Source organism: Orcinus orca, chromosome 4, assembly GCF_937001465.1.
Source record: "Orcinus orca chromosome 4, mOrcOrc1.1, whole genome shotgun sequence".
Lineage (NCBI taxonomy): Eukaryota > Metazoa > Chordata > Mammalia > Artiodactyla > Delphinidae > Orcinus > Orcinus orca.
The window spans coordinates 115783483-115803360 of record NC_064562.1 but is presented as its reverse complement, the minus strand read 5'-3'; the positions used below and the strand labels follow the sequence as shown (position 1 = coordinate 115803360).

The 19878-nt window shown below is 43.2% G+C and overlaps 1 protein-coding gene and 1 long non-coding RNA gene across 5 annotated transcripts in view; one reads left to right on the top strand and one right to left on the bottom strand.

Moving 5' to 3' along the window:
* HS3ST1 (heparan sulfate-glucosamine 3-sulfotransferase 1) overlaps positions 1 to 2473 on the bottom strand; it is a 64751-nt gene extending 62278 nt beyond the window's left edge. Inside the window, exon 1 of one of the 4 annotated variants that reach the window (XR_007477196.1) lies at positions 1818 to 2473. The gene's annotated coding sequence lies outside the window, so the exon portion shown is untranslated. Of the gene's footprint in view, positions 1 to 1250; positions 1659 to 1704 lie in introns of those variants that run through there. The other 3 variants (XM_004269637.4, XM_049709445.1, XM_049709444.1) reach the window with 3 other exon arrangements.
* On the top strand, positions 2438 to 18022 carry LOC117201223 (uncharacterized). Its single transcript, XR_004483209.2, has 3 exons — positions 2438 to 2452; positions 2563 to 3090; positions 17681 to 18022. It is a non-coding gene; the product is annotated as an uncharacterized LOC117201223 (long non-coding RNA).
* Positions 18023 to 19878: the final 1856 nt, after the last annotated feature.

Below are 19878 nucleotides of genomic sequence, written 5' to 3'. Positions count from 1 at the left end.
GCAATCCTATGGGAGGGAAAAAAGAAAAAAATCTAAGCACTGGAAACACAAAGAGTAACGCGGGGATTTGTAGCAGAAGCGTCCATCTCCTGGGATTTCACTGGGTCACGCTTATTCGAATCGCACCCAATCGTTACTGAGAAAGCAAAAGGCAAGAGTAATTCCGAACGCCAAAGGAGGGGCGTTGGGTTTTAGAAACCCATTTAGAAATGCAGAGAGGCAGAAGTTGGGTTATCTCCCTTTCCTTTTTTTTAAACATGAAATTCCTGAAATTAACACTTGAGTGGAAGTTGGTAATTACATTTCAACAAAATAAGGTAAGATTTTGAGGCAAGGCGAGAACGCCCGTGTAGGACCCAAAGGATCCTGCGTGTAAAAGGGCTGTGGCCACGAAAGTCGGTCAAGCACCTGCGCCCGGGCCCTAAGGAACTCTCCGGGGATCGGCTCCCGCAGCAAGCGGCGGGCGGAGCAGCCGAGCCGGTGGTGCCGGGGCTTCGAGAGCTCAGGCTGCAGAAGGAGAAGTGGGCGCACTCCATTCTCATCCCTTGGCTGCTCCCTGCTAGCAGGGGACCGCTTCGGGGAGCGCAGCGAGAAGGCAGTAGATTTGGAGTCGCCTCCCTAGAATCCCCTCAAAAGCATCTCTGTACAAGTAGTGGATAAAAATAGCCGGCGGACAACGCTGTGGGGAGGAGCGAGACTCGCGCAAGACAAGGAACGGATACAACTGGTCCTGCAAAGTGGAGGGCGGAGGAAGAGGGATAAAATCCCCTCCCGAGAGAGGGGCCCGGGAGTGCGAGGAAGCGTGGACTCCCGCCCGGCGGAGGGGATGAGACGGAAGACTCACAGAGCCGGCAAACGTCCGCGGAGCAGAGCACACCTCACACCCCGCACCATGCATCCCAGCTCTTGCCCCCGCTCGCTTCTCCATCCCATTTTTTTTGCCAGCTCAGGAAGCGGCCCTCCGGCTCCCGGCACAGGCAGGGGCCAGAAGGGTGAGCAGCGCGCAGTCGGCCGCCTGGCTCGGAGGGCGCACCTGGAGACACCAGGCTCCGTGAGTGTGCCCCTGGTTCTGAGCCGGGTTCTACGCGTTCCCACCGCAGGTTGGCGCCCCTCCTCCCCTCACCTTCATCTGCCGTCACCACCCAAGGTGCTCGAAATAGAAACAGATGCAGGGAAAAAAAAAAAGAGTAGAAAGTAACACGAAAAATCAGAACCGTGCATAATTGGCATTAGGGGAAAAGGGTACTTACTGTCTGTCGCCTCGATCTCTCTCCTCCCGAGCATCCCCGCCCCTCGGGAAATGCCCCATCTCTGCTCCGCTCCAAAAGCAAACCAGACCAAGGTTTCCCCACCCTGGGTGCTCCCTCAACAGACTGACTTTTTGCTGACTGTATCCGCGCCCCAAGTTCTCAGCCAGAGTGGTACCCGGGCTCCGCTGCGCTTTGAGCTCCTGCTATCCCTCACGGTCGGTCCTAGAGAGAAGCCTCGGGCAGGAGCGAACCTCCTGACTCTGCTAGGGGGTAAGGGAAAATAAAGAATCCAATTCACCAAATCAGAAACCCGGATACCTGCCTGTAAAAACCAGTCCTTGAAGACTTGCACAGCTGAGGGACCAAGTCAGGAGGTTAGGAGGATGGGAAAACCTCTGGCCTCTCCTTCCTTTTCCCCCCAATGTACACTCCACTTGCTCCAGCCTCAACTCACCTTGGGCTCTGCTCTTGCCCTAAGTCCGGGCTGCCAGGTCAGGGCACCTCGACGGCCCCTCGTCTTGCCACTCCCCAGACTGACGGCCCTCGCCTCGCGCGCTCGTCACTCACCTGAGCCGCGCCACCTTCCAGCAGGTCTGGCGCCCGAAGTCGGCTCTCGGGCTTGGCCATGGGCAGCGCCGTGGAGCACCGGCGGCCGGCGGAGCGAGCCTCGAGACGACCTGGGCAGGCGGGTGAGGCACGGGCGCAGGCACCCACTGAGACCAGGCAGTGGCGGAGGTTCGTGGCTGCCCGCGAGCCGGGGACTTTGCAGGCGCGAGGCTAGGTTATCAGACCCGAGGAGGGGAGGGGCAGGAGGAGGGGCAGGAGAGGGAGGAGGGGACGGAGGAGGCGGGCGCTGAGAGAGAGCGCGTTGGGCAGAGGAGGATCGCGAGCGCCCACTGCTGCCCGGCCCGCGCCGGTGCTGCCCCGAGTCGGGTCCGCTCGGTGACCGGCTAGCTACTTAGCGCTCGCGGCGGCGGGGCTGGGCTGAGGACTCCCGCCGATAGGTATTGAAAGAGTCAGTCCCGCCCACCTGACACGGCAGTTCCTCGGGTTTTAGTCCCGGGAGGCTGGGGGGTGGGGATGGGGGGTTGGGGAGGGGACCAGCGCTACCGGGAGGAAGGGGTCTGTTGTGGGTTGGGTGACTCTGCCGTCGCTGCAAACCTGGGAAGTCCTGTCTACTCCGTCACTCTTGCTAGGGAAAGGTAGGTCCGAACCCCGAGCCCATCTCTTCCTCCACTTTCCAGCCTTGCAAGGTCCCCGATACCTGCACTCCTCCCACGTGCGTCAGCAAGGCCGGTTTCCTTCCCGGCAGGTGCCCTCTTTAGGCGTCGGTGCTCCCCGCGCCGCCCAGGAAGTAGGGTGAGCCATCCTCACACACCGCAGCCCAACCTGGACGCCAGTGGCTGGGCACCCCGGGCCGGGATCAGCGCGAGCAGCCGGCTCCCAAGCGCTCCGTGTCGCCATGAACACGCCCTCCAGCTTCGGTTTCGCGTTCGCGAGCCGATGCCGGTTCACCAGGGGAGCGCAGAGCGTTCAGCTCTGCCTTTGCTAGTGCACCAGGATTGCAAATGTCAGCTCTGAAATTAAGCAGGTCTCCCTGCCCCCTACCCCGCGTTCCTGTGGCTGGGAAGTTTTGTGTGAGAACTAGACCGGCCTTCAGTTCAATTTCAGATTTAAGGTTTCCAGGGGCCTGGAGTTGGAATCTCCTTGGGGAAGCTGGGCTTCCTGCCTAGCCGAGCCAAAGCAAGTCACCCTCAAAGGCAGATCAGCAAACACGTAAAAAAAAAAAAAGAAAAAGAAAAAGAGAAAAAAGAAGGAAAGAAAAAAAGAAAAATGCCAGGTGAGCGTCAAAGTAATTTATTTTATATGAAATTTCAGCAGCTCTTCCGTATCTTAAATATTGGAAGATAAATACTTGGAAGAATTCGAATTTGTCCTTTAAGTTTAAAAAAATCTTTCATTAACTTTGCTTAGATTAAAAATACTCTCCCATCTAAGTAATTAATGCTGTAGGAAATTGACCCCTTTCTCACGTACTGTTACCCAGTGCCCTTTTACAATAGAAAACAAGATAATGACCAACATTATCTTGCTGTCTAATAAAGCTAGTAGCATCTGGGAGGCCAAGGCCAAGTCTTATTTTGGAAAATAAGCTTTTAGGGGTTTTAATGACCCTGGTTACTTCTTTGAGCCAGACTAATTTTGACATGCCTATTTTAGGTTGAAAAAAAAAAGAGGAAAAGAAAAAAGAAAAAAATATATATATATGTTTTAAAAAGTCACTTTAATCAGACTTGTGGTTAGGGGCTGAGATTGGAGGAAGGTGGTCAAAAAGTACAAACTTCCAGTTATAAGATAAATAAGTACCAGAGGTATAATGTACAACATAATGACCATAGTTAATTAACACTGCTGTATGGCACATAGGAAAGTTGCGAATAGAGTAAATCCTAAGAGTTCTTATCACAAAGTGAATTTTTTCTTTCATTTGTTTCTTCTTTCCTTACTTTTTATCGTGTGTATATGAGAAAATGGATGTTAGCTGAACCTATTGTCGTAATCATTTCACAATATATGTAAATCAAACCATCAGGCTGTGTGCCTTCAACTTACACAGTGATGTATGTCAAACTTATACAATGATGTATGTCAATTATTTCTCAGTAAAACTGGAAAAAGCAAAGTCAGTTGAAAGCCCCACTTTGAAAAGCCTTAACGTTCAAATTTACATTAGCTTTAAAAGAAGTGCTTTTTCCCCCTATTCTATGAAGCCGTGTATAATCACATATGAGGCTGTGTGGGTCAAGTGTAGTTTAAGATATACCCTTGCCAATTACTGGTGTCCTTGAGCTCCTACCAGAGGCTAAGCCCTGCACAGACCATGAGTTCTTCAAAATAGGGAGCGGCTTTGATGTACTAAGTTGGCATGATTACTTTTCCTTAAGAGTTCAAAGTGATTTTGTGCCCATAGTCTGAATTTCACAACTCATTTGTAAGATGTGAAGGGAGGCTGGCAGTGATTCCATTTGCACCCTGGGAGCCAAAGTCGGGTGAACTGATCTGCTTAGTTCCCCACTACAAGTCCAAAAAAGGAACTAGAACCTCAGGCCCCAGCCTTGAGTCTCTGTTACAAGCTTCACTTGCACCAAGTGACTCAAGGCAGATCTGGCAACTGGCAAGAGTTTAAGGACTGGAATTTTAGCTTCTTTCAATTTTTGATTTTAGCCAACATTCACTGATCGATGGTGAGTATTCTTGTGCTTAGATAACTAAGAAAGAGTTAATTGGTTATTTTGTTATTCAGCATTGTTGTCTTTGCCAAAACATTTGTCATTTCTCCTGAACAACCTTCCCTGACCTCTTCTGGGCCTGAGTTAGGTTTTCTATCCAAGTGTTTATGTATCACCAGAACTCAGCTCTGCTATAACAACACAAACACTGTACTGAAAATATCTGCTTAGAGATCTGTCTTCCCCACTAGATTAGAAGTGCTTTGAACATGGGGAGTACAATTTAGTTATCTCTTCCAGAACCTTGCATGGTGTCTGAAACATAGTATACTCTCAAAAAAGATTGTAAACTGAACTTCCCTGAAGGAGTCAGGGTTTAGGTCAGATGTGGTTCCGTTTTTCCATTTCAAAGCTATCAGTGTAAGAATGGATGGACATAGGAGACACAGTAACAGTCAACTAGAAAAGTGGGTGTCACTCTCAGATGGGTGGCCTAAGACCTTCTTACTCAGTGTCATCAACTAGAAAATGAGAGGGTGTTAGTAGGTGATCTCTCAGCTGCTCATATTCTAAGGTACCAAAGTCTTTATAGAGCACCCAGTAGGTATGTGTTTACTACTATGCCAGGTACTCAGGAAGAGATGGAAAAGTAAGACATCGCCACTGCCCTAAGGGAGCAGAAAATCTTATCTCAAGGAGAAACAAGACTGACAGAACCCATTTTTACCAGGACTCACTGGCATCAGTTAAGTTTCATACTGTGTCCTGCAGAAGATAAAGGCTGCAGGAAAGAAATGGAAGTGGAAGTAACTGGCCTGTGTGTTGGATCAAGAATCAGGAATACACCCAGCTGAGACTCATCCAAGACTTTTGTGCCAGGTTCTGTACAAAGTGAATGATATGAACCTCACCATTTGTTCTTTCATCGATCTTCTTGGAAACCATGATGTCCACATTTTACAAAAAAAAAAAAAAAGGCACAGAAGTTTAAAGTCATGACATGAGTGAGTGGGAGTAATGAGGGCACCAGAGGAGGAAGTGATTTATCCAAGGCAGCTACCCTTCCAGTAAAACTTAGACTCCTAGCCCATGCTCTCTGTACTTGAATAGTTTGCTTATGTTTGTTTTTGGTATTTTCGTTTGTTTACTTTCCCCCAAATATGTGATGGAAGAGAGAGGTCAGGAGAAGGGGAGTTGGAGAGAGAGAGAAAGAGAGAGCTTGCTTCCTTGGAGCACCTCCAGGACCCACGGTCACTCTACCTGCCTGGGCTCAACCTGATTTTATCTGTAAGGCTACCCTGCGCAGCCTCAGCCTTTCCTCCCTTAATGGCCATTTGACTCTTTCAGGTTAATAGCATGAATATTAAGGAGTCCAGTGGGATTCTTTATAAGCAGAGGAAATTGGGATCAGGTTAAAAATCCAATTTTAATAAACTTTTCAAGTCTTGATTTAGATAGAGCTCTAATGGCTCTCAGTGCTGAATCATCTTAAAAGTCAATGTTTTTGGGGGTTTTTTTTTGCGGTACACGGGCCTCTCACTGCTGTGGCCTCTCCTGTTGCAGAGCACAGGCTCCGGATGCGCAGGCTCAGCGGCCATGGCTCACGGGCCCAGCCGCTCCGCGGCATGTGGGGTCTTCCCGGACGGGGGCACGAATCCGTGTCCCCTGCGTCGGCAGGCGGACTGTAAACCACTGTGTCACCAGGGAAGCCCCTAATGTATTTTTTAAAAGGTCCTTGCTGTATAGAAAGTTTGATGGGTATTGTTTAATTGTAGATTGTGCGTTCCTGTCTTCATAGGAAAGATCACATGTAAAACTGATAAAAGCAGATATGAAATGCCACCATCCACAGAGCTGGTTGGGTAGAGGAGAGGGAGTTGGGTTTGAAAGATAATTTTCACTCATTTGACCAAAACAAAGAGAGTATGATTACACTGTGTGGAAATGGTATCCTCAAATAACTCCTCTAATTTGATTGTGCTGAGGTCTAGAATTGTTTCTATATCTTTTGACTTGCTAATTAGCTGGAGCAGACGGCTTGTGAGAGAGAAAATGAGGGTCATATCCAGAAAACATGTAGGATTGTGGTTCCTTCCAATCAGCACACCCATCACATGCCTCCCCCAACAGCCCGACCAACTCCCAACTTTATCTATATGTCCTTGAAAACGTTTCACGCCTCTGTGATTAATAGATTATTGGATGTTTTTCTGAAAACAGAACTTTCATCCCCTTCCCGATACCAGATGTATTCTTGGCACATGTGGTTACAGGGTTTAGTTCTAACTTTTGCCTTTATAGGACCTATCCTTCACCAAAATGAATTACTTAATTAATTAAAAATTAAAATTATATTGCATGACTACATTGGTGTAAAGAAGAGTATATTATTCTTATTTATTTAAATATTTTCTGAGATATAAAGCTTGTTATTTCTTCTGATTTTAAAAGAAATTAAAACTTTTTTGAGAAGCACTGAAAGTACCCTGGGCTCTCATGACTTCTAATGGAGAGCTTGGCCATGTGTAGATGGTGATATTGCAAGGGATGAATGCTTAATTGATTCTGGTGAAGAATGTATGATAAACCCAATTTCATACTCATACCTTATAGTCCATTTGTTGTGTTGGGTAAACAGCTCTAGACAGCATACTGCTTTTATTTCTGATCCTGTGTCAAACTTTGCCCCAAATTACACACATCAGTGCTGCAAAAATTGCAATATTGCAGGTCCAAAGTGGTCCCCTTGTTCAAATTATTAGACCCTGCTGAGTGCTGGAAAGCCTTCAGGGCGATGGGAAATTTTGGCACTCTCTTTGATTTCAGGTTTGCTCGGACCAAAGCTGACTGATGCTTTGATGAGCAGGTCTTGCTGATTCTCTCTTTTAGGTCTTATTCAAGGATCCTGGGAGGTTCAAACTCTCCAGGAAAAAAAAAAAAAGGACCTTTTCCTCTCTCTTCAGCCCTATCAGTTCAGTGGAAACATTTACTGGGTACATCCTATATAGCAGCCCCGTGGTACGTACCTGGGCTGAGATTTATAGAGAAGAATAAAATGTAATCCCTTACCCGAAGGGGCTCACAGATGAGCAGAACAGAAAAATTACAATTCAGTCTGACGATTCTCATGTGCTCCTGTTCTCTGTATACTAGGAAGGTCAAAGGAACATTTGGGCTGTGATTCTCACACCCTTACATTCCTACCCTGAACTCTCAGCTTCAAGCAGCACATGATATTTCTAGCAGCTCTCTCCTCTCCGAGTCCCCGCTGAAGTCCTCCAGAATGTGGCCTATTGTCCGTGAAAACCGGCAGGGCTGCCTTCTCACTTCTAAGCCTTGTTTTGATTCTATATTTAAAATAGAGCCAGAGCTATGAGAAGAGTCTTGAAAGATGCTCAAGTTCTCTTTCTGACTTTTGCTATACTTTTCTTATAAAGAGTTTGCAGTGACACTCAGAAGAGCTAGCTATATTTATATATTTTTTCTCCTTTATGGTAGCAATATGTATTTCAAAGAACACTTTGAAGCTCAGACAACTTAGCTCTAAATGAAAAACAAACATTTTGTATTTAAAATGATCAAGCTGACATCTCAATATATTAGTAACAATATTTATTATAAAATATAAAAATGACTAACCTGCAAGTATGATACCTCAATTCCTTTTTGTAGCTGTCCTGTGACCATGAGAGACCTCAGCAGGGAAACAAAATCTGACCTCTGGTACACAGAAGATGTAAAAACAAGTGGATCAGAGAAGAATTAAGACAGAGCCCTGATCAAACCATGCTTGAATTCCATGTTAAAAAAAATGGTTAACTTGTACAAAGTTAGGAAAATATATTAGACAACATGGGAAATAAGGAGGAGGTATGTAGAGGTAAATAAAAATCATGACATTTATTGATATGCGTTATGCTAGGAGATTCGAATACATTCTCCTTTTATTCCCGTTTTGCACATGGACATATAGAAGTTAAGTACGTTCTTAAAGGGCATACAACTAGCAATGCTGGATTTAGGGCCAGGTGAACATCAAGTCCTTCTATGTTTTTTTCCTGTCTCATGATGTAATTCTCTCTTTCCTCTCTCTCTCCTTTTTTCTTTTTCTTTCCTCTCTTACCTGCATGTATGCACTTTAAAAAAGCAGAAAGAAGAGTCCAGTGGATTTTATGTCCTGTCTCCAAATGTAGAAGAAGAGATCTAGGGTTCTCTTTATGCCTAGAAAATGTACTTACATTCTAGGAATTATCCATAAGGTATTTACATCCAATATTCATACTGTAATTGCATTCAGTAAACTCACTCTAGACTTAAAAGCTCAGTTCTCAGTGTAATTGTTTTTCTCACCCCACATACAATCAGCCCTTTAATATAGTAGCTGTTATGGAGATGTATTTGCTGCAAACTTTATCTCACATTGGGGCCCTTGATTTCATGTGGTGCTTCAGATCTCAGCTCTAGTGTCTTATGGTCACTAGTTCATTTATTCCAGCATCAGGTAGTTTTCTAGCTCTTACTCTCTGCCAGGCACAGGGGTGGGCCCTGGAGATACAGGGTGAAGTGGAGACAGCACCTGCTGTCGTCTTAGAGCTGAAAATCAGGAAGGTGTCAGTACATCCTTTGGAGGATTAAATGCGCTTGCCAGCTCTTGCTCTTTATTTGGAGACAGCCTGCCTTTCTGAATTTATTTCTTCCTGGAAGCTGTTCTGGTTGGTGGGGACACTACCTGTCTAGGGAAATGGATGGACTGATTTGTGAGCAGATTGCAAAGAAGAATAACTTCAGATGCTTCATCAGCTCTGCCCTTCTTCCTCATGGGAGCAGGATGCCTGCAGAAAGCATCCAACCTGCTCGACTCCTCTGCTGCTTCTCTGGGGTCCTCCCCTGTTGGAGAGAGGTCTTTTCTGGCCTGGGGCTGTCTCTTCCTCCCTACGTAAGTGTACCCAGTTCTGGGGTTCAGCTAGCAGCCCTTTTGGCTCTCATGTGGTACGTTCTCCAGCGTAACTTCCCTCAGTAGTGAAGAACTTATTTAGCTTTCATCTGTCTTGGTGTTTATTGCAGAGGCACGGAAGAGGGGTGCCACTTATGGAGGTAGATTTAAAATCTCCCAACTGATTAACCCTCTTTCTTTCCTGGTCCTAATTCACTTATCCCTTGCCCACAATTAGCACTCATTATGTACTGCCCTGTTCTCTAATTGTTACCATGGCCAAGGTCATTTCCTGGGGTTATTGTATGTCTATTGGGCTCATAGTCTATGCCTTTTAGGCCCTACTCATACTTAGAAAGAGAACATGAAGTGAACTCCTCCAAAGTAAACATTCAGGAGATATTGCAAACCCCAGGAGGGCAGGTTCCAGAACCAGATTGCTGGGGTTCAGATCCCAGCTCTGCAGAATGAGCTCTGTGACTTCACCCAAGTTATTTAACCTCAGTTTCTTCTTCTCTAAAATGGTGAAAATAAAAATGGCCCCCTTCTCTTCATATTACATGTAAAGCATACAGTACACACTGAATGCAAGCACATTATTATAAAAGGGAATTAAATCAGATGGTCCTGCCTTTCTTAAAAGAAGTACAACAAACCCCATCTACTTTCTTAAGCACCCTAAATGCCTCTGGATTACAGACCCTTTAAGGGAACAGTTCTTGTGAACTGACAACGTCTGCTCCAGAGGTCATTGCTGCTTGAAAATCATAGCAGTGAAGGGAAGGAGAGTTCTCAAAGAGAAAAGCTTGGGAGTCAGACAAAGCTAAGTATGATTCTCTGCCTTTCAAGTCTATTCACATTTTCCCTCTGAACCTCAGTTTTTCTTCTATAAGATAAACACAATGGTACTTAGAAGACAATATTTTGAGATTTAGGTAAGATGATGCAGCTAACAGCCACTGACTGTGTGGCACATATATTTTGGTTTTACTGAATACAAGGAATATTCCTTTTGTCACTGATTTCAAGTAGTGCCATTAACCAGAGCTGATGTTGCTTCCTGAGTGGACTTGTATTCACTTGAAAGGCAAGTGACACAGAAGGGGTGGAACAGAGCAAGAGGAAGAGACCCCAACCCCATGGGAAATCAAACTGGGCCATTATCTTCTGAATAAGCGAGAATGGGAGGTGTTTCTTTTGCAGAGAACATCTTTCTAAGTTTGCTAGCTGTACTCCACTCACACGTGTGGCATGTTGAAGCATAAAGGAAACTCTCTTTCATCATCCACCCTTGATATATGCAGAATAATGGCCTCCTAAGATGTCCACATCCTAACACCCAGAACCTGTGAACATATGATCTTATGTTATGAGTTGAGTTGTGTACCCCGACTCTCAAATCCATATGTTGATGTCCTAACTGCCAGGACTTTAGAAGTTGACTGTATTTGGAGATCAGGTCTTTACAGAGGGAATTAAGAGAAAATGAGGTCATTAGAGTGAACCCTAATCTGACTAGTATATTTATATGAAGAGGAGACTAGGCCACAGAAATGCACAGAGGGACAACCATACAAGGTCACAGGGAGAAGATGGTCATCTACAAGCCAAGGAGAGAGACCCTTAGGAGGAACCAACTCTTCCAACACCTTGATCTTGGACTTCTACCTTCTAGAACTGTGAGGAAATAAGTTTCTGTTGTTTAAGCCATCCAGTGTGTGGTGCTGAGTTACGGCAGCCCTAAAAAATGAACACAGTTCCATAAACACTTTGTTGTTGGTTTGCAAGAGAATAGAGAATTCCTGGTCATTACTACAAATACGGACATTGACTTTGTGAAGTCACATTTATACCACAGTTCCCTGTTTCTGTTCTCTTTGCATATATACTATCTTTTAAAAAAAATTTATTGGAGTACAGTTGCTTTACAATGTTGCATAGTTTCTACTGTACAGCAAGGTGAATTAGCTATACATATACATATATCCCCCCTTGTTTGGATTTCCTTCCCATTTAGGTCATCACAGAGCATTGAGTAGACTTCCCTGAGCTATACAGTAGGTTCTCGTTAGTTATCTATTTTATACATGGTATCAATAGTGTATATATGTCAATCCCAATCTCCCAATTCATTCCACCCCCCCTTCCCCCTTGGTATCCATACATTTGTTCTCTATGTCTGTGTCTCTATTTCTGCTTTGTAAATCAGATCGTATATACCATTTTTTTTCAGATTCTACATATATACGTTAATATACAATATTTGTTTTTTTCTTTCTGACTTACTTCATTCCAATGAAAATTCTTAGTGTATTTCTAAAAGACATTTTAAAACAATTATACTCACCACATGTACTTCAAATAATAATAACATGAAGTGATGGCAGTTGGGTGTATCAGCTATATATTGCTGTGTAACAAATTAACCTTAATGCTAGTGCCTTAACACAACACACATTTTTCTATTGGTTTCTGTGGGTCAGGATGGCTAAGCTGGGTCCTCTGGCTCAGAGTAGCTCAGGTTCTAATCAAGGTGTCTGTCTGAGCTGCAGTCATGCCTAGGCTCAGAGTTGGAGGATCTGCTTCTAAGCTCACTCACTTGGCTGTTGGCAGGATTTAGTTCCCCACAGGTCATTGAACTGAGGACCTGGTTCCTTGCTGGCCATTCTGAGGTTTCCCTCAGTTCCCTGCTGTATGGCCTCCCCATAGGGCAGTGGGCTTCATCTGAGTTAGCAAAAAGCACACCCCAGATGGAAGGCAGAATCTTTTTATAACCTAACCTCAGAAGAGACATCCTGTCACATTTGTCACGAGCCATTTGTTATAAATAAGTAACTAGGTCTAGCCTATACTGTAGGGGATGAGGCTACTGGAAATATGAAGTTCAGGAGGCAGGGATCATGACAAGTTTCAAAACTGACTGCAGCAGCAAGCAAGTCCACCAATAAGCAGGCAGCGACATCAGCCTCATGACACTGCTTGGCTGACCACAATGGCAAGATGCCATCAACTGTGGGATAATCCCAATTTCACAAATATTAAAATGTAAAAAAAAACCTTAAAGTCAGTGAAATACAGTATGTTATTTCTTACAATCTTTGAAACGGCACCCTTAAGTGATGTATTATAACATTTTTTTTCCTGTAATTTTTCACAGTACCTTTGTAATTACATGTTATAATAAGAATAAAGAAAGCCAAAACCATTGAATCAAATTTTGAGGTACTTAATTAGTAAATCATTCAAGAGATCGATACTACTGTGTTCTATGCATGTGAACTAATCCTCAAAATGTTTGATGTACTCAAAGAAAAAGATCATTTTAACTTGACCATCAAGGGTCCTGCTTGACCATCAAGGGTCCTGCTTCCAAATGACTAGTCAGAGAATGGAAAGCCTCACAAAGAGGTGGGATCTGGGCCACATCCAGGAATCATGGGCTTGGTTTCTATAGAAGAGTTTCAAATGGCAAAATTCTCCACTGAATTTACTGAAAACGTCAGAGGAGAAAGAAGCATTTACAGGCCCCAAGTGATACATGAATAAGGACTACATGCTACTTTTAAACTTCCGCATCTCAGTATTAAGGGCTCAACTAAATTTTAAAGTTTACTTTTGCATTTGTTTGATTATAAAGTAATACTTGTTCATTATAGCTAATTTGGAAAATCACAGAAAATTAGAGGAAAAAACAAAACAAAACAATAACACCACTACCCAAAGGCAATTCCTGGATTAAGACTGGGTAGATAATAGCTGAAATGAAAAATGAAATTGAAATTGCCAGTTTGTCCTACTAGGGTATTTCTAAGCCTGTAGCATTTAAAGTTGTTTAGTTTTAACTTTATTTAGCATAACATTTATTGTATATTTGGATTTCTAATTTCTTAGGAACAGGCACAAACAGGGGCCAGGCCTTTGCTTTAAAAAAATTAAATTAGTGGGTAATACTTCAACATTCACGTCATATAGAAAATGAACAAATATTGTCTGATGATACATGGAAGTCTGAAGAAGCGTAAGTAGTCAAACAAACTCACTTTCACCCAATTCATGAACCAGGAATGAAGAACTGGGTTCAAGACGTAGGGATAGGTCTTGTTTACCTCCGCAAGGCTCGCATGCCTCTTCCTCTTTGCACCACCCTCCCTCCTTCCCCAAAGCACCCACTCTCCTGACTTTTTAATTAGAGATTAAATTTGCAAACTGGAATGTTATTTACATACCATCATCCAGTATTCTTCTGTGTCTCAGTCCTTTCTTTCAACATCATTTATGCAATTCATCTACACCATTGCTTGGAGATGAAGTTCATCGTTACTGCTGAATCGTATTATATCGTGTGAGTAGCGGAATGTTCTTAGTCCTACTGTGGATGGCATTCAGGTTGTTTCCAGTTTAGGACTTTCCCAAATCACACATCTGTGAATATCCTGGTGCATGTGTTTTTGGTGCACAAGTGCAAACATTTATGTTGTTCTACACTTGGGAGTGGGATTGCTACATCACAGGACTTGCAAAAGTCCAACTGAGTGGTTAATACCAAACTGTTTTCCAGAGAATGTGTGCTGACTCAGTCCCCACCCATAGTGTGTGAGTTTCCATGGCTCTGCTTCTTCTCCAGCACTTGGTAGCACCAGTCTGTTTACTGTCAGGAACTCTACTGAGTATATAATGCTGTGCCATTTTGGCTTTAATTTGGACTTTTGTGATTGCCAATGAAGTTGAGCAGCTTTTTTTCTATGTTTAGTGGCTATTTGGATATCCTCTTTTCCCCCCCAGTTTTACTGAGATATTATTCACATATAGCATAAATAAGTTTAAGGTGTACAACATGATAATTTCGTATATGTATATATTGCAAAATGATTATCACAGTAAGGTTAACACCTCCATTCCCTGACATAATTACTGTTTGTTTGTTTGGTTTTCTTTGGGGGTGGTGGTGATAACATTGAATATCAACTTTCACTTTTTAAATAAAATTAAAGTATAGTTGATTTTCAGTATTATATTAGTTTCAGGTGTACAGCATAGTGATTCGGATTCAGATTTTTGCAACTTATACTTGATTACAGGTTATTATATGAAAATGGGTGTAATTCCCGGTGCTGTACAACATAATCCTGTTGCTTATCTATTTTATATATAATAGTTTATATCTGTTAATACCATACCCTTAATTTGTCCCTCTTTTATGAAGTGCCTATTTATGTCTTTTGCCCATTTTTCTGTTGTGTTTTTGTCTTTTTGTTATTGATTTGTAGAAGATCTTTATATGTTTGGGGCAAGTTACTATGCCTCTGTTTCCTTGTCTACAAAATGGTAATAATAATAATACCTGCTTCACATGATGCTGTCACAAGGATTATACGAGTTAATGCATGTAAACACTTAGAACCATATGTGGCACACAGTAAGTGCTCCCCTAAGTGTTTCCTGTTGTTATCAGCCAGGTTCCCATGGCTAGCAAGTTGTGGACACAGAACTCCAAAGAAGCTTCTAACTTCCATTCACCAGACATTGTCTTGCCAACAGCAACTTTACACATCCAGAAAGATTGAAACTCACCATAGTCACCCCTAATTGGGCCCACCCAGGGCCCCAGTGGTAGCTTTAGAGGAAAATGCTGGTTGTGATTTTATTATCATCACCACACTATTTTTAAAATACTAAAATTGTGTTTTTCCTCTGAAGAGAACAAGGTAGCTTTTTAATTGAAAATTACTGAAGAAGCACTGTTTTTTCCTCTGAAGAGAACAAGGTAGCTTTTTAATTGAAAATTACTGAAGAAGCATTTATCTCACAGCCACTGTATGGTGCAGTTGGCATTTGGCATATTGATTCCAAAAGTTTTAACAAAATGATTTTGCACCAGGAGGGTAAAAAAAAAAAGAAAAACTCCCCAAACACAGGAATTAAATGTATTAAAAATTAAAGGACATGCAATGTGAGCAATGGGGTATTTTAGGCTAAGTGCCCATCCCGGCCTCTTCCCTGGTTCACAAGCCACACTTAGGAAAAAAGGGATATTTTTTTCTTTTCCACTCTATTGCTCCCAGGGGCCATGGCAATAGAATTTCTTATAAACAAACAAATCAACAGACTATAATCAGCCTGCCTTGGCTCCTTCCATTTGTGAAATTTTCACAGATAGTTTAAATAAATTATTTTTTGAGGAGGTAAGTGTGCAGGGGACCATAATTTAGGCCTTTACAACCAAAAATGACAATCTTTCATTTATTATTCCTCACAGAGAACAGCTACTAATATCTTCCTTCTAGGTCCCTTAATTAAATTCAGCTTCTTATATTTTTCTCTTGATTCACTCCCTTTCATTCCTGGATTAACCTAGTTCTTCGTAGTTGTAATTTCTCTCAGCTGTTAAATTTCATTTACCTCATTTAAATTTCTGGAGGTTTCTTTCCCGAGTGGAAAGTGTTTATTTTTTCACTTCTCTCCCTAGGCAAGAAAACCATCCCACTTAGACGAGAGTTAACTAAGTTATAAACATTCACACTGAAATGTATTATCCTGTATAGTAAGTACATGTGTGAATATAGAGTGATTTTTGGAAAGGGAGAGTGATTGGCCCAAGACTGTCAAGAAAACAGTCTTCTCCATCCTTGAAGTCCCTTCAAAGGGTTACGTCTCCCACAAAATCTTGTTCTCTCAACTTCCATAGAATGACTGTGAGGGTACTATAGTAAACTGTGTGGTTATTCCTGATACTTGCTCCCACCTTCCTGTATAGGGTTATACATACTTGCCTGTTGCTGTGTCTTACAGGGCCCCCTGTGGCAAGACTGTACTATTTTGTCCATGGACATTGGCATTGAGCATGTGACATGCTTCAGCCAATGGGATGTGAGCAGATTAGTCTCCTCTGAGGGGAAACTTTCAAAGGCGTCACAAGTTTCCACCAACACTCTTGTTCTTCCCCTGTCCCAAGTTCCTTCATTCTGGTTCTAGAATGAGCAGGCAGATGGAACCCCAGGAGCCGAGCTGTGGCCTCCTACACGGGACATGAGCAAGAACTGAATGTCTGAGGCTTGGAGGTTATTGGTTACTTCCTGTCATTGAAACTGTTTATTGACTTGTCTTATTCAAGGTACGTTCCTTGAAGACAGGGAATGCATCTTCTTTGTTGGGTATCTGCATAGTTTGGTGCTTATCCATCAGTAGGAACCAATAAAAGTTTGTTGAATAACTGAACGACTTGATGAAGATCTCCAGCAATAAACATCTACCCTCTTCTATGGCAGCTATGCCTTTTGGAAAATGTTTCTCACCGTGAGCAGAACTCTGATTCTCTAGGACTTCCACTAAGTGTATCAGTTCTCTCCCCTGGGCTCACATAAAACCACCTGATACCTCATCCATAAGACAGACCTCTAGTGTTTGAAAAGAGTGCTATTCTCCATTCGGGAGATTGTTCCTTTTGTTTTGTTATCTTCCATGCTTTCCAACTCCTCAGCCTCCTGGGGGCTCTCCTTTCCAGGTTCAGGGATGTCCCCATGTGCCCTCTAGAATGTGAGATCTGGAATCAGCACCAGCCTCTGTGTGTGGTCAGAGTAGCACAAAGTGAGAAAAGGTCATCTCCTCTCGGGTAATCCTCCATCTGGACTAATTACACTGCATGTAACACAGCCTTTGCTATTCTTGGCAGCCACATCACACTGCTGACTCATATTGAGTCAATCAAATCCCTTAAGCCTTATTCATGAGTCTTTATGACCAAGTTCTGCCCCAACTTGTGAGGTAGGTTTAGGGGACCCAAATACTTTTCCTTGTCAAATTCTTTACCTCATTTCATTTGGTTTGTGGTTTCTGTCTACTTGGGAAAAGGAAAGCTTTGATTTCTGGGAATGGAAACTCAGCTATTAGCCAAGAGAGAGGAGAAACAACCTTGTCCCATCAACTGTGGAATGATTAGAGAGCCCCATTGTCTGGTCCAGCAGTCTGTACTTAACTATGTGAGGCAGTTCATTGCCAAGCCTATGGTGTCTTCGCTGAATTTCTCAAGGAGAATGGAAGAATATTGAGAGCCAGCACCAACAAGCAGCTCTACTTATGTGTGACAGACTCAAAGTGGCTCCCGTGATCCCCACCTCCTAGTAGCCACACCTTTGCCTAATTCCCTCTGCTTGAGTGCAAGTGCATCCTCTAATTTGCTTCAAACCACTAGAATTTGGCAAAGGTGATGGGATGTAAGTGACTGCATGTACACTGTTATATTACATGAGATTGTAATATTATCTTTCTAGGAGACTCTCCCCACTGGCTGTGAAGAAGCCATGAATGTTGTGAGCTGCCCTGTGGAGGAAGCCACATAGCAAGGAACTGAGAATAGCAGTTTCTAACTGACAGTCAGTTAGAAACTGAGGTCTTCTGTCCTACAGCTTGTAAGAAATGGATGCTGCCAACAGTCATGTGGCCCTGGAAGAGGATCTTTCCCCAGTCAAAACTTGAAGTGAGACTGCAGCCCTGGCCAGCACCTCCATTGCAGCTTTCAAATGAGACTCTGAAATGGAGAACCTAACAAAATAAAGCCTGGACTCTTGATCCACAGAAACTGTGATATAATAAATGTGTGTTGTTTTAAGGTGCTACGTTTCTTGTAAATTGTTACTCAGGGATACGTAACTAATATACCGTGAACTTAGGTGATAGAAACCAAATTCAGCTGGAAGCCAAGGATATCACGAAGCCCAGAAAACACACACCCATTGTCTTCTTTTTGGTAGGTTGATTGACTTATAGAATCTTTGATGAGCCCCATGTACCATACCACCAGGATGTTAAAAGGCCACCTTAATATCCAACCTCAGACAGTAGAGATTTTTTTCTAGTATTTGTCCAAAGAACCTGCTGCTCTTTCATCTCATTCAATGGTCTACTCTTCTCTTTTACTACCTTTGGATTCCTTGGTACTGTACCTGAGTCTGAATGTTTTCTTCCTGCTCTCTGGTCTCTTAACTTTGATTCTCCACTGAAGCAGGGTTCCTAGTTTTGATGCCTCCTGTACTTTTATTGAGAGGAATCTCCATCTTGGTTCTGTTATATCTATGTCTTCCTGGTCTGGTTCTCGCAGACCTCCTCCCACCAAAGGAGAAGCATCTAATGTTCTAGACCACTTAATGGTGAAAATCCTCCAGGCAATAGTATGACCTTCAATACAATCTTAGATATTGCTGATGTCAGTGGGGTCACCTCAAGCCATTTTGTTATTTCCACTGGGGTTCTTTTCCTCTTTGAGCATAAACCTGATCATTATCATCATCATATTAAAATTCTGTGTATATCTTCACATATAAAAAGGAACTTGTGAGTACCAATGGCTGGCTAAGAGTCATTTGTATATACATGCTGATGGCCCATTGGTATGACCCAGCCGTGGCTTGTAGTTCCTGGGAAAGTGCTTGAATCCAGCTTGTTATCTCAGAGACTGGACGCTGCAGCCTGAGAGAGAAGCTGATGAATGGGCCTTAGTGTTTATATCAGCCATGCTGTTTTTACATGCAATTGAGCTTACCAGAGATAGAAAGGGCTCCTGGATTTCTTTAGACCTAATGTACTTTAAATACTATGTATATAAAGATAGAGAATCCAAGAGCCCAGGTTCTACTCACCCAACCTTGTTCTTTAAAAGCAAAGCAGTCTTTGAGCTTAGGGACACAGGGCCTCCTCATAGACTTGACATTCAGGTTCAGACAATTTCCCTTAATGTATTACTGCTGAGGAAAAACATATGCTACGAGCAACTTGAGTCATGTCCACGGACAACCTTAGAATAATAGAGAGATCAGAAATGGAACAGAGCTAACCACTCATTCCAACCCTTAATTTTTCCAACAGAAAAACAGAACCTCAGAAAGGTCAAATGCCTGGATCAAATTTATGCAGTTAATTCATGGCAGTGTCCAGACTTGATTTCAGACAAGGTAGCCATGGTGTTCTTTAAAAGCCCATAAAGAAATGAAAGTCCAGAGGAGAAGGTCAATCACTTCTAATTACTCAGAGGAGAGGTGAGTTAGAACATACAAGGCCAGACCTGAAAGGACAGGCACCAGATCCAGGGAAGACTATTCTCCATCTCCTGTCTAGACTTTGAGGAGTCCAGATAACAGGTGGGGATGAAAATAGATATCCACTATCTCAAGGGAGACTAGGGTCTAAGAAGAGAAGGCATCAGGCATGATGCCCTTTCCTCAGGGATCCAGTGTGGAAGGAGAAGCCCTCTTAGACAAAGTTGTGATATTATTAGGACTGTTTATTTCCTTGTTTCTGCTCCTGAGCATTTAGTAAAAGGCTTATTGATTTCCATTATTTTTAATTCCAGCCTGGCCTCAGCTGTACAGTGGGGAGTTAATAGAAAGGTCTTTTCTGTCTGGTCCAGAATATTTGAAGATTACTACCCTCTAAGGCCAGCGGGATGGTGATAGTGGGAACCAGAAAGGGATGC